General features: G+C 45.5%; 1 protein-coding gene across 1 annotated transcript in view; it reads right to left on the bottom strand.

The window, feature by feature from the left end:
• Positions 1-12,168, bottom strand: part of SLC4A5 (solute carrier family 4 member 5) — a 111,598-nt gene extending 99,430 nt beyond the window's left edge. Inside the window, exon 1 of the mRNA XM_074195143.1 lies at positions 12,012-12,168. The gene's annotated coding sequence lies outside the window, so the exon portion shown is untranslated. The remainder of the gene's footprint in view (positions 1-12,011) is intronic.
• Between the last annotated feature and the right edge of the window lie 942 nt (positions 12,169-13,110).

Genomic DNA, 13,110 nt, shown 5'->3' with positions numbered 1-13,110 from the left:
GTTCACACAGTATATGCTGAATGGATAGAAAGTCATCTCCAGGGGTGGCTAGGTGGCGCAGTGAATAGAGCACCGGCCCTGGAGTCAGGAGGACCTGAGTTCAGATCTAGCCCCGGACACTTAACCTAGCTGTGTGACCTTGGGCAAGCTACTTAACCCCATTGCCTTGCAAAAACCTAAAAAAAGTCATCTCCAAGGGAAGGCAGTCTTATTCAGGTTTTTTGGGATCATCTGGCCCCAACACAAGGCTGTGTGGGCATCTTTTGGCACACTCTGACTTGTGTTTGAACAGGGCTGTGTAGGGTTTTAGGAAGCCCACAAATGAATTCTCTAATGACTCCACCTAGAAGTCTGTCCTTCACACTCCATCTCCTCATTCAGCCGGGATTGTAACTCATGATGGCAGGGAATCGATGCTTCGCCAAGGTCACCCTGGGCGAGGTTGGAGAGAAGTGGGCTTGGGGACAACTCAAAGAACATGGTGAATGGTCCCATTCTAATGCTTCCTACTGACAGGCAGGAAAAATGAGAATAAAATTGATGGCACTTCTTTAGCCTTGATTTTTGGGACAGTCTCTAGACTATGGTCTCTCTCCCCTTTGACTTCATTCTGCACGTTTCTACCAAATTCATAATAACAGTGGTAATCGTGATTCAAACCAATGGACCATTCTCCTTCCAACCAGCCCTGTGAGGTAGGTAGTCTTATTATCATTCTCATTTTCCAGCTGAAGAAACAGGTTCAAAGAGATTCTTCTTAATAGACTATAAACTCCCAAAGTCTATGAAGTAGATGCTTTGGTCAATATTTGTTTAAACACCAGATGGCACTGCTGCCCCCCAATCTATTCTAGTCTCCATAAGACCCAGATGATGGGGTGTTCAGGTTTTTTGTGGTGGTTCCTGGGGTGGCAAGGTCCACCTTGGGAAGAACCAAATTCTCCATGGTCCCTGGGATCTGGGGCTTCTTCCCCCTAGGTCCTCCTCTTTCTAGCTGGGTAGTCAGGCTTCAATCTTTTTTTTTTTTTTTTTTACAAGGCGAATGGTGTTAAGTGGCTTGCCCAAGGCCACACAGCTAGGTAATTATTAAGGGTCTGAGACCGGATTTGAACCCAGGCACTCCTGACTCCAGGGCCGGTGCTTTATCCACTGCGCCACCTAGCCGCCCCACCAGGCTCCAATCTTAATCTAAGGGTTGGCAGTGAAGATTTATCCAATCAGAATCTTGTGATTGTGAATCAAAAGTGGGATCAAATTTATCCACTCTGACATACTTAGGGCTGCCATCTCATGAATGAATGAATGAATGACTGGATGGAGGGATGAATGAATGAAGTAATTACTAAATCTAATCGTGGGAAAAGCAATGAGTGGAGTACAGGACAGATAAATTGAAAAATTCCACAGGGAAAAAACCCTGTCCCCTTCCTGGATCAGCTATATTGTATGCGCCTCCATTATGAGAAAACACAGAGAGAAGATAATAAAAGCAAGTGAACCTAGCATGTAAGTAAATATGCTTAGCTATATAAAATGTGACTCAGTCATCAAATAATCATCATAATAAAAATGAAAACTGTATGACCTTGTGGCCCAATAATGGACCTCAAATCCAGAAATCCTTAATTAAAATCTAGCCACTGACACTTAATAGTTGTATGACTCTGGACAAATTATTTAACCTCTCTGTGACTCAGTTGCCTCATCTGTAAAATGGAGACTATCATAGCACCTACCTCCGAGGGTTGATGTGAAGCTCAAATGTGATAATACTGGTAAACATTTTGTAAACTTTTATTGTTGCTTTTATAGGCTATTAGCTAATCAATTAGAACTCTGAGCCCCCACTTTCTCCCAGAACCTGCCTGCCCATGACCAACCTAGAGTCTTGCTCTGAACCTAGGACCTCCAGAAAAACAGCTTCAGTGATCTCTGCTCCTTCTCCTGAAAGGTCAGGGTCCTGGCCAAAGGGAGCCCAGGATTATTAGGGAGAACCAGAGCTTAGCCCTGGAGAGTCACAGGGTCACAGGAGCCCCACAGGAAGGAACCTAGAGGTTGCTGGTTCTAATCTCTTGGTGTTATTTTATTTTATTTTTTTACAGATGAGGAAATTGAGGCCAAGAGAGGTTCCATAACTTGTTCAGGAATAGAAAACTAGAAAGTGACTCCAGTGGGATTTAAACCTGGGTCTTGCTGATGCCAGGTCTGGTGCCTTGTCCAACAAACCAAGTTACTGTCTTATATATTCTACCTTGGCTCCTTTAGTTCCCTCAGCTTAATGACCTGCATCTGGTGGACCCCAATTCACTCCTTTCATAGCCTAATCCCAATATACTTTTCCTGCCTTATTGCCTTATTATACATCCCCTCATCTCCCAAGACCGACAGTCCAGCCAAGTTGGTTCACACACATCATGTCATGACACTAGAGCTAAAATCCAGCTTCAGGGGTGGCTAGGTGGCGCTGAGGATAGAGCACTGGCCTTGGAGTCAGGAGGACCTGGGTTCAAATCCGAACTCAGACACTTAATAATTACCTAGCCGTGTGGCCTCGGGCAAGCTGCTTAATCCCATTGCCTTGAAAAATATTAAAAAAAATAAAATAGAATCCAGCTTCAGACACTTACCAGTTAGGTGACGCTGGAAAAGTCACTTAACCTCTCTGTGCCTCAGTGGTACAATGGAGATAGCAATAATAGCTACCTCCCACGGTTGATAAAATAACTAAAATAATAACAGTGCCTAGTGAACAGGAGGCATTTGTTTCCCTCCTTCCTTCCCTTCCTTTTTCTTTCCTCCCTCCCTCCCATCTGTCCATCCTTCCTTCCTTCCTTCCTTCCTTCCTTCCTTCCTTCCTTCCTTCCTTCCTTCCTTCCTCCCTCCCTCCCTCCCTCCCTCCCTCCCATCTGTCCATCCTTCCTTCCTTCCTTCCTTCCTCCCTCCCTCCCTTCCTTCCTTCCTTCCTTCCTTCCTTCCTTCCTTCCTTCCTTCCTTCCTTCCTTCCTTCCTTCCTGCCTTCCTGCCTTCCTGCCTTCCTGCCTTCTTTCCTCCCTCCCTCCCTCCCTTCCTTCCTTCCTTCCTTCCTTCCTTCCTTCCTCCCTCCCTCCCTCCCTCCCTCCCTCCCTTCCTTCCTTCCTTCCTTCCTTCCTTCCTTCCTGCCTTCCTTCCTTCCAAAACCCCCCTCTGTCACTTTGACTTCCTGGAAGCCTTTCCTGGTGTTCCTGCTGCAAGTCTCCCTCCTCAGCCTCCATTAGCTCATACTTATTTTGCCACCACCTGTATAACAGGTACATGTTGTCTCCTCCTGGAGGGAAAACTCCTCGAGCACCCTTGTCTCTGCACCCACAGGTCCTAAGCCCAGTTGCCTTTTGGCTCATTAGCAGTTGAATGAAGTGGAAGATTCCTGGGAGCTCCCCCCCAGCCCTGAGTCTGGGGAAGCTGCTCTGAATCCAAGATGATCCCAAAGCCACCTGTCCCGGGGGACAAATCCCTCTTCTTCTCTCTATTAAAACAACGGTGCCCATGTGTACACCTCTGCACGGCCATGATCGCATTTAAGCCTGAAAAGAACCCGGGAGATGGGTGCTTATTAGTATCCCCATTTTACAGATGAGGAAACTGAAGCCTAGAGATGAGGTGAGACTAAATGTCTGACATGGATTGAGGCCCAGCTGCTCCCCGTTCCAAGTCCAAGGCACTGCCCCATGTTGTCAATATTTTTCCGGGTGGGGGAGAGTGTTGTGCAATGAAAGGGAGTCTGCTACTGAGTGCATTAGCTCTTGGGGCTTCAGCTTCATGGATCCCACAGCCGTCACCCCCCAACCTGCCTCGGCAACTGTAGCGGGATCCGAACACTGACCCTCAGATGGGAACTATTGGAAAGAGGCGATGAATGGATGCCCCGGGAAGCCACGGGGAGACAAGGCAGCCTGGGGGGGCCAATCAGTGGCCACTCTGAGAAGGATGCTCAGGATGTATTCGATTCACTAACTTAGGAGAGAAAGATCCAGTAAGTTTAAAGAGAGGCTGTGAGGTTGCCAAGGCAACAGGAAGGCCACTGGAGGACATAGCCTGGGGGCAGCGATCCCTTGATAAGCGGCCTGGTCATGGTGGTCATAAGCACTCTACTCTGCGAAACTCTTTCCCAGCAGGATCCACTGAGGCAGAGGCCGCCAGTTTTGTTATCATTCCTATTTTACAAGGGAGAAAATTGATGCCGGGGATGGGGAGAAGATTTGTCCATGGTCTTCTAACTGGGAATGGGTAAGCAGAGATTCATCCCCAGAATCTCTGTGCTTGGCCCTGTTCTATGTGGTAACACCCCTTCAATTGTGCTATGACTGGGATTCTGGGTCCACCTCTGGGTCCACTACAGGGGGCCCACGTGAGGGAGGACGCTTCTAAGATGGTGTCCTCCTTCTAAGAGGAGGACAGCTGGAGTGATCAAGTGCCTTGAATCCATGTTAAATGTGGAGCGAAGTGCCTGAGCGTATTCAGGATGGAGAAAAGAAGACTGGGGGAGGGTTGCGGTTAAGTACTGACGGGACTTATTATGGGAAAGAAAATTCAATTTGTTCTGTTTAAGCCCAGGAAGTGGCACCAGGACCAATGGGGGAGGGGGAATGAATGGAGGCAGATTTAGGTTTGATATCAGGAAAGAGCCATGGATTGTAGGGACCTGGGGGGAGAGGCAGCAGGTCCTAGGGTCCACCGTGATGGACTTGGAGGCGGGAGGACCTGAAATCAAATTCTCTCAGACATTTGTAGCAATGTGACCCTGGGTAAGTCACTTTAGCCCAGATACTTTGGATTTCTCATTTGTAAAATTTTATAGTGCCTCTCTGGCAGTGTTCTTGTGAGCATCCAGAACACCTGGGAACCCTATACCAATACCAGCTGGGAATCTGGGTTAACTGCTAATTTGTGTTTGAATGACCACTTGGTGGGGGTGTGGAAAGTAGAGGCGATGCCTCTTCAGGGGCTGTGAAGACTAGGTGTCAACTCTGACACTGGACAGATCTGTTCCCCAGGAGCTTCATTCCTTGGAACCTTCCATGGAAAGGAGGGACCCATGAAACTCCTTTCTCCCCAACCCCCACTGGGAACCGCTTAATTTTTCAGACCAGATGACAATAATGGAGCATTTTATGGATTCACAATTTTCATCTCATTTTATCTTTGCCGGAAAGCAGATGCTCTCATTATTCCCATTTTACAGATGAAGAATGGGTGCAGCAGGGGACTTGCCCAGAGTCATGCAGCTAGCAAGTCTGGAGGCCAGTTTTTCCGATCCCAGGTCCAGTGCTCTAACCACTGTGCACCAAGCTGCTTCCCAGCAGAGGAGATGTGACTGTCTCTATTAATCAAGGGTCATTTTGGAAGCCTTATGAGGAAGACACAAGCACAGAGCATGCATATTTCTCCTCTGTGTGATAGCCCTTCAAATGCTTGAATATGCCCCCCCAGACTTTCTTCTCTGGACAAAACACCCCAGTTCTCCTAAAGAGACCCTCATGTGGCACGGACTTGATGCTCTTTCCCACCCAGGGTCAGTCTTTAGGACAGCAACATTCTTCCTAAAATATGGTACCCAACATAAACAGGAGACTCTAGGTGGGGACTCAAGAGGGCAGAGTACTGTAGGGTCCCTGTGCTCTGGATCTAGCTCCTGTCTCCTCTGATGCATCTTGTCCCTCAAAGCATCTGAGGAAGCTGAGACATCTGCGCAGCTGTGGGCACCTGTGGGCACCTGTGACCTTCCATGCCAACGCTGCTGCCATTCTCAGACCCATCAACAAGACTTGGCTGTTGGAGATAAGAGAGAACCTCCAAAGGGGATGATGTGCTTTCAGCTCAGACAGTCTATATTCTAAGGCAAATACTCTTTTCACACTAACACACACAAACACACAGACACAATATTAAACCATAAGCATGTTGGAAGATAAAGAGAAGGAATAATTAGAGATAGCAAATTGGAATATCATGGGGTTTGGGGTGCTATCACACAGAGTAAATGCTTGGGGATGTGCTGGGAAGGGTCAGTGAGTAGAGTTTAAGGGCAAGGTCCCTCTTCCTATCCGAATGGATGGTCTTCCCCCTTGCCCTTAAATCTACCCATGGACCCTCCAGGGTTCTGATAGAAAACAGAATTGATGGGAAAGTCACTCAGTTAGTCAAGAAATATTAACTTTGTGTGGGAGCTAGAATTCTACTGTTCGTATCCGGGGCTTCATTAACCAAGGGAAATGGATTCACTGGTGACTTATGAGGAGGGTTAGGTAAATCAGAGCAAACAAATGGACACTCAGCTCTAAAGAACTGGTTTCTGTGATAAAATACTGGGACAAACCAGTCAAATGTTGACTGGTTGGCAATCCTTGGGTTCATCTTCTTAGAGGACAAACCAGTTACATTGAAGGAACAAGGACTGCTAGGCTTGGAACAATGAATCAACAGCCTCCTCCTTGGGTCTCTTCCCACTTCCCCTGCCCCAGAGGCCTTGCAGGAAGACTCTCTAGCAGACCCTTTCCTCAGTCATCTTTTTAGATGCCCCTATTTCCCGGACCCCAAGCTTAGAGATGCTGCACCTTCCTCTTTGCTCCTCCCTCTTCCTAGCTATACCTAATCCTTTCATCCCCAACTCTCTCTTCCCTTATACAAAGGATAATGGGGGAGATAGGAGTGTCTAAGTATGGTGCTCAGATCTGAAGGGGCTCAGAGATCATCCAATCTAAGGCTTTTTTAAGCCAATGCTTGGATTTAGGAAATCTGTGAACTTAGACGGGAGAAAAAATGATATCTTTTACTAACCTTTAACTGAAGCTTAGCATTTCCTTCAAATATTAAAAACCCCCCCAACAACAACAAGGTGGCTAGGTGGCGCAGTGGATAGAGCACTGGCCCTGGAGTCAGGAGGACCTGAGTTCAAAATCTGGTCTCAGACACTTCATAATTACCTAGCTGTGTGGCTTTGGGCAAGCCATGTAACCCCATTGCCTTGCAAAAACTAAAAAAAAAAACCAAATATTAAAAAACCCCCATCATTCTGAGAAGTGATCCATTGGTTTCATCAGACAGCCAAAGGGTCAATGACAAAAAACAAAGTTTAAAACCATTGATCTAGTCTAATCCTCTCCTCTATTAAAAAGTTACTGATGCCTTATATTTTTTATTCTGAGAGATATTGTGAAATAGCAGAAAAAGAACTGGCCTCAGAGTGAGCAAGATTTGAGTTGTCTTCCTCTGATTTACATACTTTATGGCCCTGGTGCAACTCTCTGTGTATCAGCCAACTCTCTAGAACTATTACATTGCAGAAAAGGTGTTGATTAGAAGATGGACTTTTCTCTCTGGGAGTTCCCTATACCAATGAAAACACATCTATAATATACATCTCTGTCTCTGTCTCTGTCTCAGTCTTGGTCTCTTTCTCTCTGTCTCTCTCTCTTCATATATATGTGTATATACATACACATACATACATATATAAATACACATTATATTCTATTTCAGTTATATTTTTTAACCCAGCTCTTAGGTATTTCCTTGTAACAAAGAAAAAAAAATCAGCAAAGAAAGCCAATGGCCACTGAGAACAGGGTAGATTGCATATACCACATTCCAAACCCATAGGTCACCACCTCTCCCTGGAGATTGTGTTTCCTGCCCAGTTCTCCTGGATGGCATTGGTCATTGCCCTCTAACTGAACTCTACTACCTGTTTCCTTTCCATGATCATAGTCATTGTGTACATTCTTCTGACTCTGAATTGTGCAAGTCATACAGGTTGGAGGTGGCATTGATATCAAGCAAATGTAGGTAATGAAGGACTGACATCAAACAAAGTTGTTTGACTCTCTCTCTCTCTCTCTCTCTCTCTCTCTCTCTATATATATATATATATATATATATATATATATATATATAATCTCCATATATATGTATATAGGGAAAGACACAGACAGACAGACAGACAGACAGATAAGGACAGAGAAAGAAAGCGACAGAGAGAGAGAGAGAGAGACAAGGACAGACAAAGAGACAGAAACAGAAAGGAAGAGAACATTTCTTAAGCATTACTATGTGGCAGTTACTTCCCCTTAAACTTTGCTCCCCCTACACACCTCAGAGCCTTCCTTCTTCTTCCTACCCTACTCCTATATAACAAAGAATTTCTGGAGACAATAGACAGTTCTGATTTGGATAGTTTATTTGTTATTTCATATAAAAGAAATCAAACAATACAAATGTATAAACTGGAACAAACAAGTTTGGTGCATCTTTAACATCAACCAAATATTTGTTTTTCATGCAAAAAGTTCTGAGATTTTTAAAATGACTGGATCTCCAACATTTAAAGAGTCACTGACTCTCCTCTGTTCCATTTTAATAGGGGATAGACAAGGGACTTAAGAGTCAGACCCAAATTCAAAAAGGTTCCTGAGGCACCTATTGGCTGTATGACCCTGGATAAGTCACTTCCCCAAATCTGAGAACTAGCTACCATTCTTTGGCTCTGGGCATTTTCTTTTGCTCATCCCCCAGGCTTGGAAGGCTCATCCTCTTTAAAACTGTGCCTCCTGGGGCAGCTATGTGCACAGTGGGATAGAGCAGTGGCCCTGGAGTCAGGAGGACCTGAGTTCAAAACCAGCCTCAGACACTTAACAATTAACAAGCTGTGTGATCTTGGGCAAGTCACGTAACCCCACTGCCTTGGAAAAAACTAAAAAACAAAAACAAAACAGTGCCTCCTGCTATCTCTGGCTTCCTTCAAGATCAGCTGAAATCCAGCCTTTCCCAATCCCTCTCAATTCTAGTGCTTGCATTGCTTTCTATTTGTCCCACCTAAAGCTTTTATTTATTTATTTGCTGCTTGTTGTCTGTCCTTTGAGATTGGGAGCAGCTCAAGGGCAGGGATTGTATTTTTTGTCTTTCTTTGAATCTCTAGCATTGCTTGGCACTCAGCAGGCACTTAATACATGCTTACCAACCAACTGACCTTTCTCTGTCTCTGTTGCCTCATCTCTAAGATGGCAATAAGAAAAGTCTTTACCTTCCAGAGTTATGGTAAGGATAAAATTATATAATATTTGTAAAGATCTTTGTAACCTACAAAGCATTATGTCATCCACCATCATTATCATAATCCTTATAATTATCATCATCATCACCACCACCACCACCACCACCACCACCACCACTACTACCACTACCACCATCATCATCACCATTACCATCACCATCATATCACATCACCATCACTATCATCACCACTACCATCATCATCATCACCACCAGCACCCCACCTAATACCACCACCACCATCATCATCATCATCACCATTACCATCACCATCATCATCATCATCACCATCACCACCAGCACCCTACCCACACCATCACCACCATCAATCATTATTACCACCACCATCATCATCACATCAGGGACAGGGAGGGGATTCTCTTTATGCTGCAGCAGTAGGAAATCATTTGAGGATAACTGAAGGTAGTAACCACACTTTCAAATTCTTTTCTCCACAACACTACAGAGGAGGACATTACCCAGAACAACTGCATTAGACAGGGAAAGTCCAGTTCTGAGCCCTCAGAGACAGACCTCCAGCTCTGGAAGAAACTTTCTGCAGCCTCTCTCCAAGGTCAGGGTCTGCAATATCTTTTAAGAGCCGCTTTCTACTCTTCCCATTTTGTCTTTCTAAGCCATAGCTGACTCAGAAGTGCCCATGAATTTGGGGTTCCATCTCCTACCTCCAAGCCTACCACAGGTTGGAGTTCCTACCTGAATTTGCCTCCCTCTCCATCTCAGGTTCCTCAGAATCTCTATCTGTTTGAAGGTCTTTCTCTATCTCAGCCGAAGCTTCTCTTACTTCCTCCTCCTCCTCTCTATTTTTTTTAGATTTTGTTTTGCAAGGCAATGGGGTTACATGGCTTGCCCAAGGCCACACAACTAGGTAATCATTAAGTGTCTGAGGTTGGATTTGAACCCAGGTACTCCTGACTCCAGGGCCGGTGCTCTATCCACTGCGCCACCTAGCCGCCCCTCCTCTTCCTCTCTAGCCCTCCCTTCTCCGTCCTGCTGTGGAGTAGTTCATGTGTGGCTGCTTCTCCCTCCTCATTATCCGTCTATTTACATCTCTGTGTCAATATGGCCCTTGAAGACAGGGGCTCGTTTGGTTTTCCTTCCTGTCCCTAGCATCAGGGACATAGTGAATCTGCATCTCTAGATCAGCTAGCAGTTGTCACACAGAACCTGTATAAAGCATCGGGAACACAAAGAAAAGCAAAACCCACATTCTGCTCTCTAGGAGCCCACAGTCGAATGGGGGAGAACTCCAAAGGGCCAGTCAGGTCCACCATGACTGTCAGATCTCTCCATCTGACTAGCCCTAAAGATGACCCCACAGGCCAACCCAGAGAGGGATGCACTGGGAAATGTGAGGAAGTGACCTGGGAGATTTTGGGATGGAGACCAAGAGACTGGAAAGACAACAGGATTATTGCTGGTTCCCCAGATTTACTCTTTAGACAAATAGTGCCTACATTCATTCCACTTTCTACTTCACAATGGAAATGTCTGGGATGTGGGACAAGGAAGGGGAAAGGTACAAAGTCAAGGTTTCTTGTCCTTAGGCAGACTAGGAGGGGATGCATAGAGAGCCATAATTAGAGACAGAAAGACTTGAGTTCAAATCTTGCCCCAGACATTCATTGGAGCTGTGACTCTAAACAAATCACCCAGGCTTTCTCGTCCAAAAAATGCACATTTGACCTCCCAGGATTGTTATGAATATTGAATGAGAATATAGATAAGCTATCTAAATATATATATATTATATAAAATATACAAAGTACCTTAAAGTCTCTGGAAATGAGGAAAATTCTGTTTGTAGGGGAATCTTCTATTTCATTAAGAGGGAGGATTGTATAAGAAATGACGGCTCCTTTCCCCCTTCCCTTCTCTATCCCAGAAGAAAACTTATAATATATGATATTCTAAAATAGCTGAAAAAGACCTTCGAACAAATTATGTCAGAGCTAGGAGGAAGCTTAGAACATAGACCATGTAACTTCCAGGCTGGGAGAAACCTTAGGACCTAGAACTTAAGATGTCAGAGCTGGGGGCCGGCCTTTCAGAGAGTCAGTGGGGCATCCTGGTGATCTACGGGTGGACTTGGAGACAGTGAGAACTGAGTTTGAATCTAGCCTTGGGCAAGTCATTCAATCTCTGAGCTTCAGTGTTCTCAAAAATACCCTTATCCTGGGGGGGGGTAGCTAGGTTGTGCAGTGGGATAGAACTCTAGCCCTGGAGTCAGGAGGACCTGAGTTCAAATCTGACCCCAGACACTTAACAATGACCTAGCTGTGTGACCTTGGGTAAGCCACTTTACCCCATTGCCTTGCAAAAACTAAAACAAAAACAACCACAAAAAATTACTCTTGTCTTTGAGGTGTTTTGAGGACCAACTAAATTACTCTTTGGAAAACTCTTTACAAAACATAGACTATATGAAAGTCAGTATCATTCTAAATAAATAGTATTCTTTACCAATTAGTATTAATTTCAATGGTCCCTGATTGGACATCTTCAAACTGTTTAACTAGAATTACCAAGTTAGATAGCATTTTGCAAAGAAATCAAGGGCAGGAAATAGGAATCCCAGTGTTCTCAGCTGGCAGAGCAGGGCCCAGACTGACATCTAGACCTCTTGAATTCCAGGCCGGTCTATTGACTTGGGTCTGAAGGGGCAAAAGTGAGGAAAACTCCTTAAGCTCCTGGGTTTCCCTTTAGGGGATCTCCCAGAGGCATTCAAGTCTGCCACCCACTGGACTTAGAGAGCCAAGGAAGCCAACTGGCCATCACCAGTCCCCCATCTGTTAGAGAAAATGGTCATGCTGCTGCCAAGGCAGAGCTCACCCCTGGGGGCTCACCCAGCTTGTTTACTTGGGTATTTGGGATAGCAAGGGTTCTAAATTCCCAGGCTGGGTACTTACCTCCAAGTTTTCAGGAGGTTGAGGAGAGCAATAGTTTTCCGGGGAGATATCCCAAAGGCTCTGCTGTGTCCCCACTTATGGCAGTCAGTGGCTGTGTAGTCTCCAGCTGTGTCTGCCTCGAAGGCAGAGGAGATGGATGTGGGGAGTTCAGCTCCAGTGTCGGTTGTGATTGGGTGTCAGGGGAGGATGGGGAAGGGGGAGGCGTAGGGAGAGAAGAGGAGGAAGGGAAGCTCCAGCTCGGGAGGGAGGAGGCTGCCTGCTCCGCGAGGAAGGGGAGGAGTGGAGCTCAGTTGACCACAAAGCAATCGTCGGGCAAGGTCAAGCATCTTAGCTACGGCAGCTTCTTCAAGGCTTTGAACTGTTACCTTGTTTTTTAAACATTCTCATTTTCATGCTTGGTCTAGGTCATTCCCCCTTTCCCCAACCCTTACCATGTCTGTCCATGAGTATCTCCATCTCAGCCTAGGGAGAAAATGCCTTTTGGTTTTGGACTCCAGAGGAGGGAGGACCAAGCTGATAGAGGCAAGAGTCCTAGAGCTGGCAAGGGCAAGGAGAGGTGCTGCGGTGGGCTGACCTTACAATCAGCACACCTGGGCTCTGATACCCCCTTTGTCGTGAGCGGCTAGGCCGGTCCCCTAACACCTCTGAGTCTTGGTTTCTTTATCTGGAAAATATATGAGAAGATGTCACATGCAGTGGGGTGGGGCTGAAGACTGATCCATCCATCCATGCACCTCTCCATCTACCTATTGAGCTATCTCCTATACTTCTTTGTATCTAGGCATATGTGCCTTATGCGTGCATCTATATTTCTATGAATCTTTGAATCTATGAGTCCATGCATATTCACATCTACAGATGGAGAAAAGTGATATTTCTTTCTCATATTAATAACCTTTTTTTGCCTTTTAACATTTATTTGTTTTCCAATGATATACAACAGTAGTATCTACCTATCATTTTTTGTAAGATTTGGAATTTTACAATTTTCCCCCTCCCTTCCCTCCCCTTGCAGAAGTCTGTCTGACAGTCTCTACATTGTTTCCACGCTATACATTGATCAAAATTGAATGTGCTATAAGAGTAAACCACCCTTCTC

Source organism: Macrotis lagotis, chromosome 1 (genome assembly GCF_037893015.1).
Source record: "Macrotis lagotis isolate mMagLag1 chromosome 1, bilby.v1.9.chrom.fasta, whole genome shotgun sequence".
NCBI lineage: Eukaryota > Metazoa > Chordata > Mammalia > Peramelemorphia > Peramelidae > Macrotis > Macrotis lagotis.
The sequence above is the reverse complement of the archived record's forward strand: the minus strand, read 5'-3'. Positions and strand labels throughout refer to the sequence as shown.